Genomic DNA, 6232 nt, shown 5'->3' with positions numbered 1-6232 from the left:
TTTATCTTCCATATTAGATAATGTGATTTAGTTAGCAAAAAAATAGGAGTTAGAATAGGGTAAATGATTTTTATTCAAACTAGGACTCTCTCTTATATATTTCAACACACTAACACTATTGTTCACGTAGTTAAAAATCACATTCACTCAAATCATGGCATCTTCATCTTTGCAACAAGAAAAATGCAATCATGGTGAGGATACTAGAAATATTGTGTTAAAAAAAGGAACATGGTCAAATGAAGAGGATCAATTATTAAGATAATATGTGATAAAATATGGAGTTGAAAAGTGGAATTCTGTACGAAAGAAAATAAAACTTGCTCGATGATACGTGAGTAGACAATTCAATTTTTTCCTTTGAAATTTAATTTAAATTACATATTAACTTTATAATTACGTTGACATATTTCATGACTTACATTATAACAGGTTTCTTACACTCCGAGATTGTTCATACTTTCAAGATACGGAAGATATAGTTCCATCATTTTCATCATCTAATATGTTTTTTGATCAAGATCTTCCTCCAATTCCACAATATTATCCATACAATCTAGATATGAATTATCAACTTCCACAAGAAATGTTTTTTTGACCAATATCTTCAAAATCCAGTTTTATCATCTGAGGAGCCTCAATATGAGATCTTAGAACCTTGGTTGCTATCTGAATGCGTTCCTCTTTGGTAAACTTGGTTGATAAAAAACATGAGATGATAGAGTTGATATTATATCCACCAAAGATTTTGCTAGTTACGTGCATTTCACACAATGTAAAAGATACCTTAGACAGATTTACATATGGAAAAAACATCCATCCTAAGGATTTATAATGTCATTTTTCCTTCTTTAGTTATTATTTTCATTTTTCTAAGAAATAATTTGTATTACAAACACTTTTGCCAATTGTATTTGATAAAACTATTTTATTTTAATGTATGCATAGAGGAGTATTTTATGTTATTAGAGAATATTATCCTTTTGAAGGAAAACATGGGTGCTGTATATTTTTAAGGGAATTACTTCTCCCACTCTAACGGTTACTTTCGAATCTTTGTAAAAAATAATAAATGCTCATAAAATCGGAGATATACTTCCAAATGCATCTCATATACATTACATTCCTTCGGAAGTAAATATCACCTTGCATAAAAAATAATTCTGAAAATATATTTTCAAAATAAATTTGAAAGTATCTGTATTGTGACAGATCTCAAACATATAAAACAAATAATCTAAGACATGTAAAACAACCACTGCCTACATAAACTTCAAAAGCCTAGTTGGTTAGATAATTTATCTTTATCTTGCGATGTCATGCGAGATCAAGTGTGGGTAATATAACCAAACACTCTTGATAATCATGTGCAATTAATAAGGGAAATCATTAAGGATGTAAATGTAACGTGTGAAATTCAATCATTCGATTGATGTTGGAAATAAGAGAAATATCTCTTAAGTTAAATCACGTAGGAAATATTAGTGAGAAAATCCTATATTGATTTATAGGTATAAGTTTGCCTAGTGGGAATTATTAATTCGTAAGTGAGAACACCATTGGATTGAGTTAGAATCCAACGATGAGAAACCCTCGAAAGTGTCATAACACTTAGAGTCTCGGTAAATGCCAATGTGATGATTCTAGCAACAAAAAAAAAGAGAATTTAATATGTGAAAGTTATGGTTCCTAGGCCTTGACTAATTTGTAGTTTAAAATTTAGGAGAGTAAGACCTCGACACATGGAACGTAGGTAAAATCGGAAGATTTCACCTTAGGGGATATGGATAGTTGTTCGCCATAGACGTTAAAACGCTAATTGGGTTAGTTGTTAGTCAAGAAGTTCAAAATGCTAGCTAGCTCCTAAGTTCAATATGGCATCACTACTACAAAAAAGTATATACAACAACGTCAATATTACCACAGTCCATAGAAGGATTGTGGTGATATCATTAAATTCAGGCGTCAATAATTTTTTTTTAACTAAAAAATGTAAATTTATTACCACAGTTGTTTATAACAACATTGGTGATATCTTATACCTTTCACGGGGTCGATTCTCAGTGCCAATAAATTCATGATTTCTTTATTATTTTATTTGCACCTTCCATTTTTATTTATTTTTAGATAAAAATGAAAATGATATCACTATGCACTAGTGCAAATTGAAGTATATAATATATATATATATATATATATATATATATATATATATATATATATATATTACTTTCATTAAATTTAAGTAAATATTGTGGTAACATTGTAAATAAAGTGTCATTTTAAAAACAAATGTAAATTTAAAATATTATTATAATAAAATCTATATTACTTTTATTAAATTTAAAACAGGTGTAAATTTAGATGAACTCAAAAAAGTTATTTAATTTTATAATTCAAAATATTAATCTTAATAATTACTCAAGTGAATAATATGTGTAAATTTTTTCTAAGTGAATATTGTGTAAATTTTTTAATATATTTTTTGCCCCCAAAATATCAATGGATAACGCAAAAGGGCTTTTCCGAGTTAGATCTCTCTCTATATCTCTTTCTCTCTCTAAAAGCCAGAAACAATAAACAAGTAATAATAATCGGGCTTTTCTGAGTTAGATCTAGGGTTTCTATCGATTGTAGAATTGGATACTGACCCAACAACAAAGGGTTAAGAGGTGGAGGATTTTAAAATGTGAATTGTTTGTGCCAGCTGCTGTAAATATAAGAATTCTTTAAGAAATTTTGTTTTTATTTAATAACAGGTTATTTAACACCTATTTTCTAATAAAAACTGGTTTTAAATGTCTAGATTCTACTCTGAATTTTAACTAAAAAAGGAATATTAAAAGTTTATATTCAACACCGGTTTTATGAAACAGTTGTAAATTATGGACATGTAACATCGATTTCTTCTCATAACAAGTGTTGAATGTCAACCTTTAACACCTATTTTTTATATAAGTTGGTCTAAAATGTTGGAGCGTAGAGTTAATATGGAGTTTGTACACCGGTTTAAATGTCGGTGTCAGATGTTCCTACTTACCATACCGGTGGCAATAACATCGGTAAAAAAAGGTGTGACATGATGTCCAAAAATGAAGTGTTAAATCCTTTTTTTCCACTGGTGTAAACACAAACACAACAAACACATAGTTTGGTTACTAGGGTGGTTGTAGAGTGTGAAGCTTCCTCTGAAATTTATTAATTGTTACAACTACAGTGACATAGATCATATCTTCCATGTTGCCTAGAAAACGGAAATAAGCATGTCTCCAAGATGCAAAGAGTAATATGGAAGCCCAAAATCCAGTGAAAAATCCTTCAATCATGGTTATGTAGAATGGATTTATTTTCATGCATGTTCTTTTGTTTTCACGATTTCTGTCATTTTCATGTTCTTCAATGTGACTGTAATGTATCTCATGGAATGAACTATTTCTATTTATCGGACATGTTTTTGTGAGTGGAATTTTTCATTTTATATCTTATCTTCCTAGCTTACTGTTATTCTTATTTATCCACACAGAAATCTCTTGAGTTATTCAGCCGGCAACATCATGATGAGGAGTTTTTCAAAGAGCAACTTATTTCACTATTTAAAATGTTTTGGGGAAACTATTTGGAATTATTTTGACATCAATATGCCTCTACTTTTTCTTTCTTTTGAATTCAACCTACAACTGTAAAAAAAAGTTACCAAGTAATTTCTCTAATCCTTTTAAAAAGATACCTTTAATCTATGATATAAATAGGAAGGAAGGTATATCAAGTAATTTTTTCAAGAAATATGTAATATGTTGCAGGCTAATGCGGTCCGATGCGGGCAAATGCTGTTGTTGAACAGTTTTTAGTGTGATTTACAATCACAGCGCAATTGCGACCTGATGCGGATGTGAACACTACTGCAACCGCAATATTGCGGTCGCATCAGGTGATGCGGTCCGCAATTTAAAACCATGTTTGAAATAGTCTGAATTTTAATATTTTTTGTAAGTCATACATGGTTATGTAGAGTGGAAATGTAAGAGAGATTCTTATACTCAACATTAGGTGACAAATCCCAAAACCAATTAGGCACAGTATCAAAGATATCTACGTTAGATATACTTATAAGAAATGAAAGTCGAAGCCAATTTGAAAATTGCAGTACCTAACATCTCATCCCATCACTCAAATGGGAATCTGATTGCTTTAAATCAAGTTTCAAATGCAACAAAATAAAGGATAAATGTTTCTTGAAATGTCCCATGTGATCCCAATCTGAAACTTTAAACATTCTGGACAACGCCATTTTCAACCCTGGAGAAACAACGTCGTTTTCAACCCTAACGAAAAAACATCATTTTTAACCTTAACGAAATAACACCATTTTCAACCAACAACTTCATCCAACTTTATCGTTCTAAGCTTACGTACCATGGACATGGAATACGACACCAACTTTGTTATTCTAGGCTTACGTATTGTCGAGGAGAAAGACAAAGATTCTGACAACTTATTTTTATTTATTTATCACGTTTCTGGTATGTAAACGTTTTTCCCCATGCATCTACAGTAAACTTCATTTTCCATTGTGTTTGCGTTTATGTTGTTTATTCCATTGTGTTGATGATGTCATTGTTGTTGATACGCCATTGTTGTTGATGTCATTGTGTTGATGATGACATTGTTGTTGATGATGCCTTTGTTGTTGATATGTAATTATTTTTTATTCAATTGTTGTTGATATGTAATTGTTGTTGATTCCATTGTGTTGGTGATTCCATTGTTGTTGATGATATATTTGTTGTTGATGTTGCCATTGTGTTGATGATGCCATTATTGTTTATGTATTTGTTGTTTTTAATGTCATTGGGTTGATAATGTCATTTTTGTTGATGATGCAATTATTATTGTTGATGTCATTGTGTTGATGATGCCATTGTGTTGGTGATGCCATTGTGTTGATGATGCCATTGTTGTTGTTGTTGTTGTTCATGTCATTATGTTGATGATGCCATTGTGTTGATGATGTTATTGTTGTTTATGTATTTGTTGTTGTTGATGCCATTATGTTGATGATTCTATTGTTGTTTATATATATATTTTTTTTGTTGATGTCATTATGTTGATGATGCCATTGTATGGTTGATGTTTGTGTGTGTGTCTTGATTTTGATTGTTTTATGTCTTGATAGACAATGTCTTCTGCATCTAGTAGTGACGAAACTACTATACAAATGAAACTTGTACAAATGATTCTCAATCTATTGGTGGAAAACAGGAAAAAAAAACAAAGAGGTACTACAGTGATGTCACAATTAGAAAAAGTCCACAAGTCGGGTGTCAAATATCCGATTGAGTTTAACGTCGTTTATACTATATTTGATGGTCCTCATACTTTGTTTTTTAAGAGTTATGTTGCGTTTCTTGGACGTAACAAAGTCAGCATATTGATAAATGATTGAAAAGAAGTACTAGAAAAGGTGAAAGATAGAATATGGATGGACGTTAAGGTATTAATTTTAATTTTTAACGATTCAATATTGCTTTATATAATTACTAATATATATTTATTGATGTAACCGTGTAGGTGATATTTGAGTTTTCTGATGATCCTAAGTTGAAAAAAAAATGGATCACTTATGCGGGTACATATTGGAGGGGCTTTAAGTCACAACTCACATGCAACTACATCTGGAAACCTAAGCCTAATATTGCGCTTCTGTGGGTGAGATATAATTTTCTTGACAAGAAGGTTTGAAAAAAGTTTCTCATGTCTTGTAATTCTGAGGAGTTCCTGGTTAGTACTAATTGTATTTTCTGATAATTTTATACTTACGCTTTATAGATACAACCATGCAAGTTAATATTTTTACTATGTTTAAAATAGGTTAAAAGTGAAGCAGCACATCTGAACAAAGAAAAAACCAAATACCCACATAGATTGTTTCGTGGGGGTTACAAGAAATTTGAGAAAACTATCATTGCTAAAAAAATACAACAACTAGGAGATGAAGACTCCATGAGTCGTGATCGCAACCCATCTTCACCATCACGACATGATAAGTGGAAGAGAGCTCGAAAAAGATCAAATGGAGACTACACTTCAAATGCCTCAAGATTAGTCGCTGAGAAAATTATAAGTTGTATTTGTTGTGCGTGTGTTATGTATTATTTAAATTGCTTTGGTAATTAGCAATGTATATCTTATCATGTTATATAGGATTCGTTGGTTATGTCGGCCTGTGAAGGTT

The sequence above is a fragment of the Lathyrus oleraceus genome, chromosome 2 (genome assembly GCF_024323335.1).
Source record: "Lathyrus oleraceus cultivar Zhongwan6 chromosome 2, CAAS_Psat_ZW6_1.0, whole genome shotgun sequence".
NCBI lineage: Eukaryota > Viridiplantae > Streptophyta > Magnoliopsida > Fabales > Fabaceae > Lathyrus > Lathyrus oleraceus.
Note: the sequence above shows the minus strand (reverse complement) of the source record.